Genomic DNA, 13,838 nt, shown 5'->3' on the forward strand with positions numbered 1-13,838 from the left:
TGTGCCTCAATCCCACGCTCTTTCTTTTTCTTTCTGTTCTCTTCTCTTATACACTGTTCCCTGTGAATTGTATTATTTCCCATCGATCCATCTATCTTTCTTCCTTTTGGCTGCACAATCGTGTTGTAGCCCACTCTGTCACAGCTGCTTTTATCTCAGCAGAGGGTCTCAGACCATCCGGTGTCACATCCAGATTTTCAATCAAATACAGACACAAACATTCCCACAGTCATGCACTATGAAATGTACAGGCAAAGGATATCTTAAGTGACATGCAGTCCTCAGCCTAAGCTTCTCAGCTTTGAGACTGATATAAATATGAATCGTAAGGGGGCAGAATATTTGATCTAAGTCTGATCTGACACTATCATCATTAAGAGGCAGAATAGCTCGGAGCAATATGGTATACACAGTGGATGGATGAATGTGGTTTGAAGAATCAAACATACATGAAACATGACAGACAGTCATTTTCCCTAGATCATACTCCATGCTCTTTTCCATGCAATTACAAGAATTATATAAAAAAGCAAAATCACTGTAAAATTATCTTCTTCTGAAATTAATACTGTATCTTTGTGTGAGGAAATAAACTTATAACACAGCCGATAACCACTGTGACTGGATTGCTGAGTCAGCGAGCTGAACTTGAAATCTGGATCTTTTTTATTTTTTATGTAAAAATCAAAGAAGATGTGAACACGATACAATTCTAAACAATAAATAGACATAAATACTGCAGTTAGCGCAATTGTTAAGATCTTCTGTGTAACAAACTTTTATTTGTTCCTCATAAAAACCTATTGTATATATGGAAGCCCATTTCTGCCACATAAAGAAAAAAAACTGGTAAATCAGAATAATTTCTAATTATAAATCAAAATTATATATAAAAAAAGTCAATTATGAGATAAAAAGTCAACATATATGAAAAACTTAGTCATAATGAGATAAAAATGTTGAAATTTTGACATGAAAAGAAATAATTATAACATTACAAAATCTAAATGATGACAGGTTGAATGTGATAATTATGACAAAAATATTAGGTTACTTAGTATGTCATAATCTTGATTTTTCAAGTGAGAATTAGGACTTTTTATTTCACAACTATGACTATCTCATAAATTCAAAATTTGTATTATAATTATGATTTTTAGTTATGATTTACACTTATTAAGCATGATTATTTATTTGGCAGAAGTCGCTTCCATATACAAAAGGTCTTTATGAGGCACATTTAAATTTTTCATTATTCGCAGAAAATCTTAACATAATCATAATCTAAATATGGCTCATAACACCAATTTATTGGACCACTTTATTGGGATTTTGCATCCATTTAAAGCTTATTTCACCCAAAATTTGTGGCATAATAATGACTTTATAATTCATTTTAAATCACTTAATGCCTCATAATTTTGACTTTAACGTCCATTTGGCACTTTAAAGCTTTAACCTCTGTTCATTATAATTAACTGGAAAATAGCATAGAAACCATTCACATGTCTTCACAGAAGAAAGTCAAAGTTTGAAACTAGACAATGGAAAAATAGCTAGATAATCACAGAATTTGTATTTTTGAGTATACTTTACTTTTAAATAAAATCTGAAATGCTTAAAGGTCAAAAAATTTAATTTCAAGAAAACTGTGTTGCAATCATTTGCAGGTTTTTCTGCGGTGGTTGTGATTTGTTTAATTTGTTGAGAAGGGGCAGATGTGAGTGGGAACAATGGAGTGATGGACTAAGAGAGAGCACACATGCTTAAGTGAAAAAATGTAAACAATGGTGACAGAAAAGAGCGTTGTATGGCTCATCAGCGGCTCCCACTGTTCTACACAAGAGGCCTGTTAATTACGCCGGCTCATCAGCACACTGACAGAGATAGATCCCCTGCCTCCTCTACTGCACCAACACAGGTCATTTGTACAAACCATGCTAATGCACCCATGATTTCACTTCTTTCATTCAAAGGCACCCTTCACTGTTTCATCCCAGCCACGTTAATGCACGGCCTTTGATCTTGGGGAAATCACTAAACGTTATGCTGTGAATCAAAAGATAAAACCATGGGTGAATCTGACAGACTCGCTTGGCCAGTGTTCATGGTGTGTAGATGTAAAAAATGGCTGGGATAAGATGGATGATGAAGTGAAATGAGCAATGCAGAGAGTGGAGAGATGTATGGCAGCACACATGGAGTGAGACGGGATGATGGATGAACGGATTACAGAGCCACACTGGAGCCTTGCTTGTCACCGTTGAAAAGGGAGCAGGAACAGCAAAGCAGGAAAGTCCCAGCTGACCTCCAGTCTGTTACAGGTCTGACCAGGGACATCACAAGAAAAGAACAGCTGGAAATGCCTCCCACTTGAAGACAGTTTTTGTTTATAATGATTGTCATGGCTAGAGTTAGTTTGTGGCACTTTTGCTTAGGTACAAATTTAAAGGGATAGTTTACCCAAAAATGAATCTGTCCTTTACTCACCCTCAAGCTGTTCCAAACATAAAACAAAGATTGGACTACTTATGTTTCATCATGACTTTAAAATGTAGTAAGATTACTTTTTTGTATGTTGTAAGGATTACTTTTTCCAGCAAAATGTGCCACATCTGATATTCACACATGCAAAGACTTGTTCTTCATATTACCACCATCCAAAACTATAGTATGGATTCATAAGACTAAAAGTGCACATAAAGTGCACAACTCATATGGACCACTTTTATGGTGCTTTTAAAGCTTAACAGTTGGTCACTAAGAAATGTCATTGTATGGCAGGGTTGTTTAATGTGTCCTGCAGTCTTTAATACCAAACCCAAATGAATCACTATCTGTAATTTTGCATGTAACTCTAAATAACTTCTTCAGTTGTTGAACTGACAAGTTGTATGCTATAGCAAGAACTAAGTAACAACCATATTTCAAATATGACTCCTTAATTTTCCACAGAAACAAATAACATAACATTCCTGGTAGCATCTTTTTGTTTTCCGAGCATGCATTACTTCTAACAAACAGAATCCACCATTGTAATATGAATGTATACTAGATGCAGCCCATTTTCATTTCAGTAAACAGCATCTCTAACCTTGAATAATGGATTCAGCGCCTGCAAGAATGATCGGTGAACCTTGATCTGAATCTATTGAAGTTTAAGATCATTCTGAATGTCAGAATGCTTTACAGCAGAGAAACGTAATCCTTTCTCGCTGAGGGCTGGGCTTGTCACCAGGATGTGCTCCAAAGCACCTCCAAATCATCTGAGATGACTTTTTGCAATAAATGGGAAAATTACAGGTGAATAATCACCTCAATTGATTCACCGGATTTAATAACTATTTGAAGATCTTTTCTGAACATAACCACAACCTCCTAAAGAGATAGGCCAGGTTTAAGATTTTATCATGGGGTATAAAATAGGGCATGGTGCAATGACTAAATGACTCATGGCATGAGTCTTAAAACAGATTCCTTTAGAAATCCCTCAGGAGGAAGCTTTTCCCAAAGAAGCAACAACCCAATGTTCTCTGAGGTTTTGAGTAGCACATCTAAGACAGCAGAACAAGCTTTTCTACGTTTTTATTCCTTGAAAAATACCTGAAAGCATGTCAAGCAAAGAGAAGAGAGCACATGTTGAACTACACAGATCCTCTCTGCTCATGGGATCAATATCTCAGACAACATTGCTTTTCTGAACAGGCAGAAGTGCACCTGTCCTTTGAAGCTGTGATCGCCATCAGCAAATGGTAATGTGAAAAATAAATCAACTGTAAAACAGATACCCACTTGCCTTTAGTCACTGAAACTGAAAAGCAAAGAGTTCCTGTCAGATTGTAGCACTGTATTACTGTTGTTCAACTAAGCATGCTGACCATTTCAGTGTGAATTTTCTTTCTTTCGAACATAAAAAGCAGTTATCCTCCAAATGGGCTTATTTCTAAAACACCTCAACAATGTATGGGAATGTAGAATATTAGCCAATAAATAAGACATATTTGTAAATATGGTAGTCATGAAATGTGGCAGCATTATACAAAAAGCAAACTTAATCTTTGTGACTTGCTCGTCACAAAGGTGAATTAAATACAGGCTACATTAATCATGTCACAAAGTTGTAACATTTAAGTTTCTTTCCTTTGCAGCCACAGTTTTCTTTTAATCTATGGCCTGGTAGTTCTTTAACAAGAGAACAAATTCTATATTCACAAGCATCCACTGGACCATTGCACTGGAATGCAAATAGGTTGGCTGCGGAGAGAGGAAGTGTGCTGGGCTGCCAAGTCCTATTGTGGATTTTTTAAAGACATGGCATTTTTGATGATTATTCTAATCCCACCAAGGACCTCTTAGTCTGAACTTTCCTTATCTCTCGCTCCCAGTCATTCTCTCATTAAAAGGCAATCACAGGCCACCAGCTCTAATAAACCTGCAGGTTTCCTCTTAAAATGGGGATGAAATGGGCAATTCTGGAGCTTGCTTTGGATAACATGTTTCCCTTTCAAGATATAAATAGTAAAACCTTTAATCTAGTTGTTTATGTAAATAAATGTATTTTGGTATATTAGTATAATAGTATATGAATTATTTTAAAATATTGAGTAGTATAAAAGCAAAAGTTTCTTATAGGTATTAAAACCTCTGTATTTCTAGATGGCATTTTCAATAAACTCTGGCTGAGCTCAAGTGGCGTCAAAGATTTTGTGTGAACTAATCCTTAAAAACACTTTCACAAAAAGAAAATGTCAGTCCTACCTAAGAGGGAACTCTTGTCAGTGCTGTGACCTATAGTGCACTGACATAACTATGGAGCTATAGTGCCACTGTAGGGATGCAGGTTTGAATCTGGTCTGTCATCTTTCTTTTTTCTTTTGATGCACGTGCAGCTTGTGAATGACTCAGTACTGCAGGTAAAGATGATTTATATCCATTTACATCCAAAGCAGTATTAAAATCGAATGAGTACATTTTTTGTTGGGGGGTCTATGCCCTAGTACTAATAAAAGTCTAGAAGCACCCCTGCTTCATGCTCAGTCCCAAAAATCTAAGAAACCGACAGATATCCTTCTCTATCAGTCCTACAGCAGCTCTCAGCTATAGCACTGCAGCAACAGGTAAATAAGCCAATCAAATGATTTCCAAACAGACTCTCATCCAGAAGCCAGAAATGTTAAAACAGTTGTCCCTGTCACAGCTAATATTTTTTGCACCTATTTGGTTTGATGGAACCCCTCTTAACCCGCTCAGACATACTGTAGCTTGAAGCTGTTTTTTCCACCACATGCACTGATATAATTTGTTCTGGATATGGACTACGATCAAGGGACAGGGCTTTTGCAGTCTTATAGTTCCACTGAAGAGTAACATAAAGTTTGAGCTCTTTCCTAACTTTTAAAATCAATGACTAATGGCACAACGCCAAAAGTTGCAAAAAAAAAAAGGACACAGTATGCATTAAAATAGAGCACCAGCCAAACTCAGAGCAAGAGGCTGTGACTCTGTGTGATTCACAAACCTATAAGTACCCTTTGTTACTAAATTACGTCCGCAATCTGTTGGGGCTGTGGGGCTGTGGGGCTAGAGGCTGCCTGTGCAGATCTGAGACAGCCGTGCACAGCGGTGGATCAACATTTCAGCACATGCAAGCAGCCAGTGGGGTTTATTCTCAATCTTACGCAGCATGGGCTGTAAAGTATTATGGAAGACACAGCATCCCGGGGCTTTGCAGTTGAGAAAAACAGGCTAAAAAAGCACCCAAAAGCATGCATACTCATAAACACATTCTTACACAACATGCTTATACGTCTGCATTTAGCTCGGTTATAATGCAACTCCATCTGTGCTGGATGAGAGGCACATTTTCTCAGATGTCTTAGGATATGCATTATTTATGGATCGGTTCACACAGAGAAGCCTCATATGGTTAGCTGCCATGTCCCAGTAGTGCTCCTAGAATCATCTTCTCATCATCTTAAGGAGGAGATAAACCTCCTTGGTGTAATGCAGAGGACCTCGGAGATGATGCTGGCTCTCTCCTCACAGTCACAGCACAACCAAGATTATGTGCTCCACAATTGTGTCATGGCAGCAGTGAGACTAGTTGTACATGTCATATTTTGAGTCTGTGTAATTAGACTGTGACAATATTTACAAGCACTGTCAATTATGTGTTTTGCATTTGATATATGAAAGGATTTGCTTGCCCATTTATGTCACATATATTTTAGGTTCTGTCCTCTTTTTTGTCAGGCTTTTTGTTTATTAACTTAATTACAGCTAGCTTTTCCCATTTTGCTGCAAACAAGTTTGACTGATGAGATTAATCTGATTAGAGAATGATGTCTGCGTATCCCATTGAAAGCCATTGGTTGCTGAAGGTTTTTCTCCATGACAATGCTCAGTCAAAAGAATATTAGGAGCTCATTGGGGTCCTGATAAGAATAGACAAGCATGTTTTCATGAGTCAGAACAAAAAGGCAACTCTGGCTCACAGCCAAATGAGTGTTCATCAGCCTCTTTGCTGATCCACTGCCAGGTGGTTCCACCAGTCTGTGTCTCATTTGAAACTATTTGAGTGTGTAATATGACTGTCCAAACTGTAGATCAAAGTAATGTTCAAAAGATTGGACCATGGCCTTAAAAGGCAGAGTGTGCCAAAAAGTGCTCACAAACAGAATTGGTATTTTTTGAAGAGGTGGGATAACCATCCCAACATTGTCCAACAATTTTTTTTTATATAATTTTAAAGCTGAATATCAGAGAGCTGTCTTAGTACTTTTGACTGAATTTCTTAGAAACATTTATAATGGATGTTGTGGTTTATTATATATTATTGTTCAATAAATCATATTGAACATAAATTATAATTTTATTAATTACAGCTGCAGTCGGTAACTTTTTGACGCTCTAGCGGTTAATAAACAGAACTGCTTGCGTGTTGCGGAAGGACATTGTATTCGGAACTACTTCTCTCTGTTTATGTCTATGAAGAATCACAAAGGTACTGGGTTACTCCGCCGGGGTATCCCAGAAGCAATCTAAAATAGTCCGAATATAAACACTTATTATAGGTGTTCCCTAGAGATTCAGGACAATCTAAAAACACGGTTTGGAAAATGGATTCATGGTGTACTCGCTTATTATATACATTTTGTATACTTTGAACACAAAAAAGTTACGGACCGCAGCTCTGATTGGTTTTTTTCTCTTACCGCTCCCTTTTGTTGTTTTCAAAGTATACAAAATGTATATAATAAGCGAGTACACCATAAATCCATTTTCCAAACCGTGTTTATTATAATATTTATAATATTATTTAGCTTTAATAATAATATTTGGTATTGACAAAGTCTTGTGTTAGTGACGTAATTTTAGTTACATAGTTTAGCCATTAGATGGCGACAAAAGACTGTCTTTATGTCTTTCTCTTTGGAGTGTTACAAGCTCTTGGTAGGCTACATAAAAAAGATCTGTGACGTTGCAAAGAAAGTCTCAAATACAAGGAGATATTCTTTATCAAAGTTAAGACTATGCCACGCACCACTAAAACGGCTCGTTCAAGCACGCCCCTACATGTCTATGTCACTACGTGTAAATATTGGCATAATGCCACCGAAATGTTCATGCAAAGAAAGAAGGCGTGGTTTCAGTAACCGCAGTTAGTGTTGAAGCAGCCATGTCAGGGAGATGCTGTGTGTATCTAGGCAAAAGCAAAAGCAGTTTATTTGTCCTTCTGACAGAAGATGTATTTAGGAATCTTTAAGGTTATTTACAACAGAACAGCAACGCATTTTATGTACGACTGTTTTGTGAAGCTGAGAGAGGAGGTCATTCTGAATTTACTATGACAATCTGGCGCTTCTGAATCAGCTACTGTAAGTATGCTTTATTATTAATTTAAGTATTTGCTATTGACTGTTCAAATGCAGAGTTTTGCGTGTTGTGTGTGTGAGAGTGAGAGAGAGAGAGAGAGAGAGAGAGAGAGAGAGAGAGAGAGAGAGAGAGGGAAGGTCAGGTCACATCACAATGGAGTCAGCTGTTTTAAACCGTTTGTGTCTGTGTACTGCAAACACATTCGAGCTTCATCTGTGTCTGTCACGCCACTCTGTTCCCTTTTCATGCTTTAATAGACTGTGGACGTTTACATTTCACAAGTTAGCACCCCCTCTCCCATATGTATTATTTTAATAATTATTCAAAGAAATTAATATTTAGTCAGTTTATATGGACACAGAAATGTAATCAAAAGTGGCTTTTACATAAAGTTTAAAATCACAGCATTTAGTAGCTGTCAGGATTATGAACCTGTGATTGTGTTTTGCTCTCAGTGATCCAGTCTTCTCCCTCATGTTGATTTGTTAATTTGATTCCAGATGTGTTTCATTTCTTCCTGATTATCTCGTGTTTAAAAGCCCCAGTCCAATCCGTTAGTGTTTATCGGTCCTTGAACGTTATACTTGTTGGAGGTTCTGTGTATTCCCGTTTTGGATTATCCCTGTGATTCCTGGATTAAAGACTTGTATTACACATTTCTCTCTCGTTCCTCCCGTAGCAACTTTTGATAGTAGCAAAGAAGCCTTGTATCAATATCACAATGTAAGCCAAAACACTTCTTCAGTAGGAAAAACTGCTGGACTAACATATCTCTTACTTTACTGTTCAACCTAAAACACTCAATATAAGTTCCATATAACATCTTTCTTTATTTTTGCTGAATATAATTCATCATAATGCAATAAAACTGTCACTTCTCTCCAATAAACTGGTGCAACATTCCATCTATCACATACTTATTACTTACACAGACTTATTTCGTAGCAGTCTGTGTTTTGTTGCAGTAACCCTGTACGAGGAAAATAAAGAAAGCTCCAGAAAATATGTAATAAAGACTTCTACTGGCTGTAAGAAGCAGCCAGTTTTCTATGGGGAGGCTTTTTATGTCAGTCACTATTTCTTGCCTGCTGATTTCAGGTTTCTGTTCTGAAGCTCAGATCTCTAAGCACAAGCTGGAGAAAGCCAAGAGACTGCTGATCTTCGCAGGTTTGTGGAGAATGAAAGCTGAACAACACCACCTTTCTTATCAGCCACATTCACTCGAATACCTGTCAAAATGAATATGTCTTCTGTTTGACCCTACATAAAGAGAGAAAGAATATGCTTCTCGTTTTCTTAGAGTTTCCTCCTTAAGGCATTAGGTATTGTGCTACCCTTGAATGTAATGCAGTATATCTACTCAGGTAGACACCAATACTCTGTGGCAGCTTTATTTCTGAGGATCAGAGGTCATGTCTTGTATAAAATGATGTGGGCTTTTACTCCATAGCTGTTTGCCGTGACCCCTCCATGAAACCCAGTGCTGCTATAAAGCTGATCTGTGAACAAATCCTTTACCTGCCATTTTTTTCGGGCTCCAACTGCAATGTTTTTAATTTAAATGGCTTATTTCACTTGCTCTTACTATATTACATTACAATGTAGAGGCATGTTGAGGACTCTCCAAAAGGCCTTTCTTTTATTCTGTCCTTGTGATTTTGTGAATATAACAGCAAAGGCTACCCAGCACATTTAAATCACTCGTCTTTTTACTCCACAAATTCACATTATGCATTTAATTAGTATTGTGATCTGCAGTTTTACAGGTGGTAGATAGACTTTTGTCCTTTTTCCAATTTTGTGCTTTATTCTCAGTGTCTTTCTGCCTAATCGCATCATTTAAACCAACAATATTTACAATTTGTTTATTTTCTTGGCAAATGTCACGTTATGTTTTCATGATAACATATTGGTCATCTATGGGAAAATTTTTAGTCAGTTCTGATGTAGAAATGGAATGTTAGAATGATTCTCCACACTGTTTGTACCTTAAATATTTGTGGCAAATTATGTAAAAAAAATTATAGAAAAGGAAGTTTTTAGTCAGCTGAACAAATACTTAAACTCAAATCGATACCTGGACAAATTTCAATCTGGTTTCCGACCGCATCACAGCATAGAGACAGCACTCATTAAGATAATAAATGATTTTCGCTTAAATTCTGACTCTGGCAAAATATCAGTGCTGGTATTGCTAGATCTCAGTGCTGCGTTTGACACTGTCAATCATAACATACTACTAGAGAGACTGGACAACTAGGTCGGGCTTTCTGGGATGGTACTCAAATGGTCCAGGTCATACTTCGAAGGGAGGGGGTATTATGTGAGTCTAGGAGAGCATAAGTCTAAGTGGATGTCCATGACATGCGGAGTCCTACAAGGGTCAATTCTTGCACCGCTCTTGTTTAGCCTGTATATACTCCCACTAAGTCAAATAATGATAAAGAACCAAATTGCCCATCACATCTATCCTGATGATACCCAGATATATCTAGCCTTATCTCCAAATGACTACAGCCCCACTGACTCCCTCTGCCAATGCATTGATGAAATTAATAGTTGGATGTGCCAGATCTTTCTTCAGTTAAACAAGGAAAAAACTCAAGTTATTGCATTTTGAAACAAAGATGAAGTTTTCAAGGTGAATGCATAATTTGACTCAACAAGTCAAACAACTAAAAATCAAGTCAGGAATCTTGGTGTGATTCTGGAGACAGACCTTAGTTTCAGTAGTCATGTCAAAGCAGTAACTAAATCAGCATACTATCATCTAAAAACATTGCAAGAACTAGATGTTTTGTTCCAAGACTTGGAGAAACTTGTTCATGCCTTGCCTTCCCTTGCCTATCTGATAGAATCCATGATGCAATGCATCTGAACAAGATTTCCAGGACCTCTGACAGAAAAATAGCCCCACAACATTAAAGATCCAGCAGTATATTTATATACAGTATAGTCACCCTGGTGTGCTAACATGCATTGGAGAAAACATGTTTCATAATGTGAGTTTTCCCCCACTTTCAATTGTTTTACTTCAATGAAAGGTAAGAATTTTATGAATTTTTTTAATGAAAGATCAAAAAGATGAACGATGTAGATTTATTTTCACAGCCACCTATGCTCATACTCACAAAGGGAGCCAATAGCTTGTTTTGTGCACCAAATTTCTTGCTAAATTAATAAAATTAATCTACTTAATCTATTAGAATCAATATTTTTATGTGAGGATAGGTCCTTTCGATACAGAATCAGTATCGAAAGTAACGATACTTCAGGATTGATCCACCCATCCCCAGCGCGCAAAATGCTCGCTGCCAAGAGAAAACAATAAAAAAAAGCCACTCACTGCAAAATAAATAAATAATAATAATTGACTCAGATCGGGGCCTATGGGCCTACATTATCAAATAATATTATCACTGACATAAAGGTGAGTTTAAGAACTCCCGTTATAAACCCTGAAGCTGTCTATACACTGTTTGCTGAATGTTTCTTCAATAACTTTGTTTTGTTTTGTTTTATCGACTGTATTAGCTCTTCACAGTGGGGTTTTAGAATACGGCGTATCCTCTTTCCACCTCAGAGAGGGGACAAAGCCAGCAGTCTCTCCTGCTAATCTCCGCCTCTGCGGGGGGAGACGCGCTGCCTGCATTTGTCTTATTACCAACCACACCGTGAGACTTGAAGTACCAAGGCTCTGATATGTTTACCTTTAGTCTTTTGCACAAACCATTTGAAGCTTTATCTGTGTATTGACACAGGGGGATTTAGGCTGGTGTGAAACCAGGCTTCTTTAAGGCCTGGTTCACACGGAACGATTTTAAAATTGTCGGCCGATTTTCCAAACCTGAGAGACCCCACACACGGCGATAAAAAATCACGGGTCTAACAGTTTTGGTCGTTCCGTGTGTGGTGTGCAGCCACACGGCAATATCAACACATCACACACGAACCGATTTGACTCCCGAGCATTCTCGTGTCAGACGGGAAATCTCGCAAAATCCCTCGAGATCAAACGTGACTTTCATGCTAGCGATGGGTAACGTTACTGTAGATAAACATTACCTGGTATTTCAAGTGCAGCAGCAATTTCTGCCCAGTTCCTCTCCTTGTCATTTCGGTTGTGATAATCTTTACACGAAACGTTGTACAAACATTCCCTGTGTTGCCACAGGTCGACAAGTTGGTCCTCCATCTCCGACGTCCACCGGACTTTCTGGTGCGCCATTCCGCCGGTTGTTTTGATTTTGTTTCTGTTTCCCGGCACTTCCTCACCGCCTCGTCACCTCGCTTTCTGATTGGCTACACGCCACAGTCCACAGGCTGCGTTATCGTTTGTCCTCGGGGGACACCACACACGAGAAGAAATCGGGCCAAATAAATCCAACATGTTGGATATCCCCGATTTGAGATCGGAGCGGTCCCGACATTCTTCCGAGCAGAGGAGAGCGGTCTTAACACACCACACACGGCAGGAATATTTGATCAGATTATTTTACGATAATCGGAGCATCCTAAGATTGTCGGAAGGGGTGAATCGGGGCTAAAATCGGCCTGATTATCCTGCCGTGTGAACCAGCCTTAAGGCTGGTTCACACGGCAGGATAATTGGGCCGATTATCGTAAAATAATCTGATCAAATATTCCTGCCGTGTGTGGTGTGTTAAGACTAATCTCCTCTGCTCGGAAGAATGTCGGGACCGCTCCGATCTCAAATCGGGGATATCCAACATGTTGGATTTATTTTGCCCGATTTCTTCTCGTGTGTGGTGTCCCCCGAGGACAAACAATCACGCAGCCTGTGGACTGTGGCGTGTAGCCAATCAGAAAGCGAGGTGACGAGGCAGTGATAGTACCGGGAAACAAAATCAAAACAGCCGGCGTATATAATATAACAAATACAAATAAAGTCGATGGGCATAACTACATCCACAACTGCAGTCCACCAGAGTACACGGAAACGAATATATGAACGTTTATTTCAACGGTTATTAATCTGTGTAGTACGTAACAACATTTATATGAGATAAAACAACAACTTATCTCCATATTATGATATAGCAAGTATAGTCCATGCTCGCGTTGTCTCCACCTCTTTGACCATCGCCTTTTCTTGTTTTTCTTATGTTTTTTTTTTTCAGTTAAAAACCAAGAACAAACTATGGCCACTGCATCCTCTTCGTCCGCCATGATTGTTTACTCTAAAGTCACGTTTGATCTCGAGGGATTTTGCGAGATTTCCCGTCTGACCTGGGAATGCTCGGGAGTCAAATCGGTTCGTGTGTGATGTGTTGATATTGCCGTGTGGCTGCACACCACACACGGAACGACCAAAACTGTTAGACCCGAGATTTTTTATCGCTGTGTGTGGGGTCTCTCATATTTGGAAAATCGGCCGACAATTTTAAAATCGTCCCGTGTGAACCAGGCCTTATCAGTCCGGGCTCTGCCACCTCTGCCTCAGACGCTCCGTAATCCCTACAAAGAGAACCAAGAGAGGGAGACAAACAGACATATTTTGTATCGTCTCATACATTCACCATTTATCTCTCTGAACTTCTGTAGCATTTGCATTCGACACTGGCTTGCAGACTGTAAACAAACAAAAGAGTTTGCGCGTCCACATGAAAAGTTTATTTTCAATTAACTAGTTACTTAAAAGTTTTATTCTGCCTCTTACCTAGGCTATCAGGCCACGGTTTCCATTTCCATTTCCACGGTTTTCCAACACTAGACGGGGCATTTGCTTGACTGGTATAATCCCCACTGCCCTGCATAATTTCTTCAATGCCCTTCGTCTTTGGCAGTGTGAGAATTACATTGATTTCATCCCAAATTTATTGCCACCATTTTGACACACCACTTCAAATGTCTAGCTACTCAACAAATCATGAGGATTTCAAAAGCACACGTGGACATCCTATTCAGGTTACCTGCAAACACACCAACATTTCAGCATAGCG

Source organism: Carassius gibelio, chromosome A14 (assembly GCF_023724105.1).
Source record: "Carassius gibelio isolate Cgi1373 ecotype wild population from Czech Republic chromosome A14, carGib1.2-hapl.c, whole genome shotgun sequence".
In the NCBI taxonomy this organism is placed as follows: Eukaryota; Metazoa; Chordata; class Actinopteri; order Cypriniformes; family Cyprinidae; genus Carassius; species Carassius gibelio.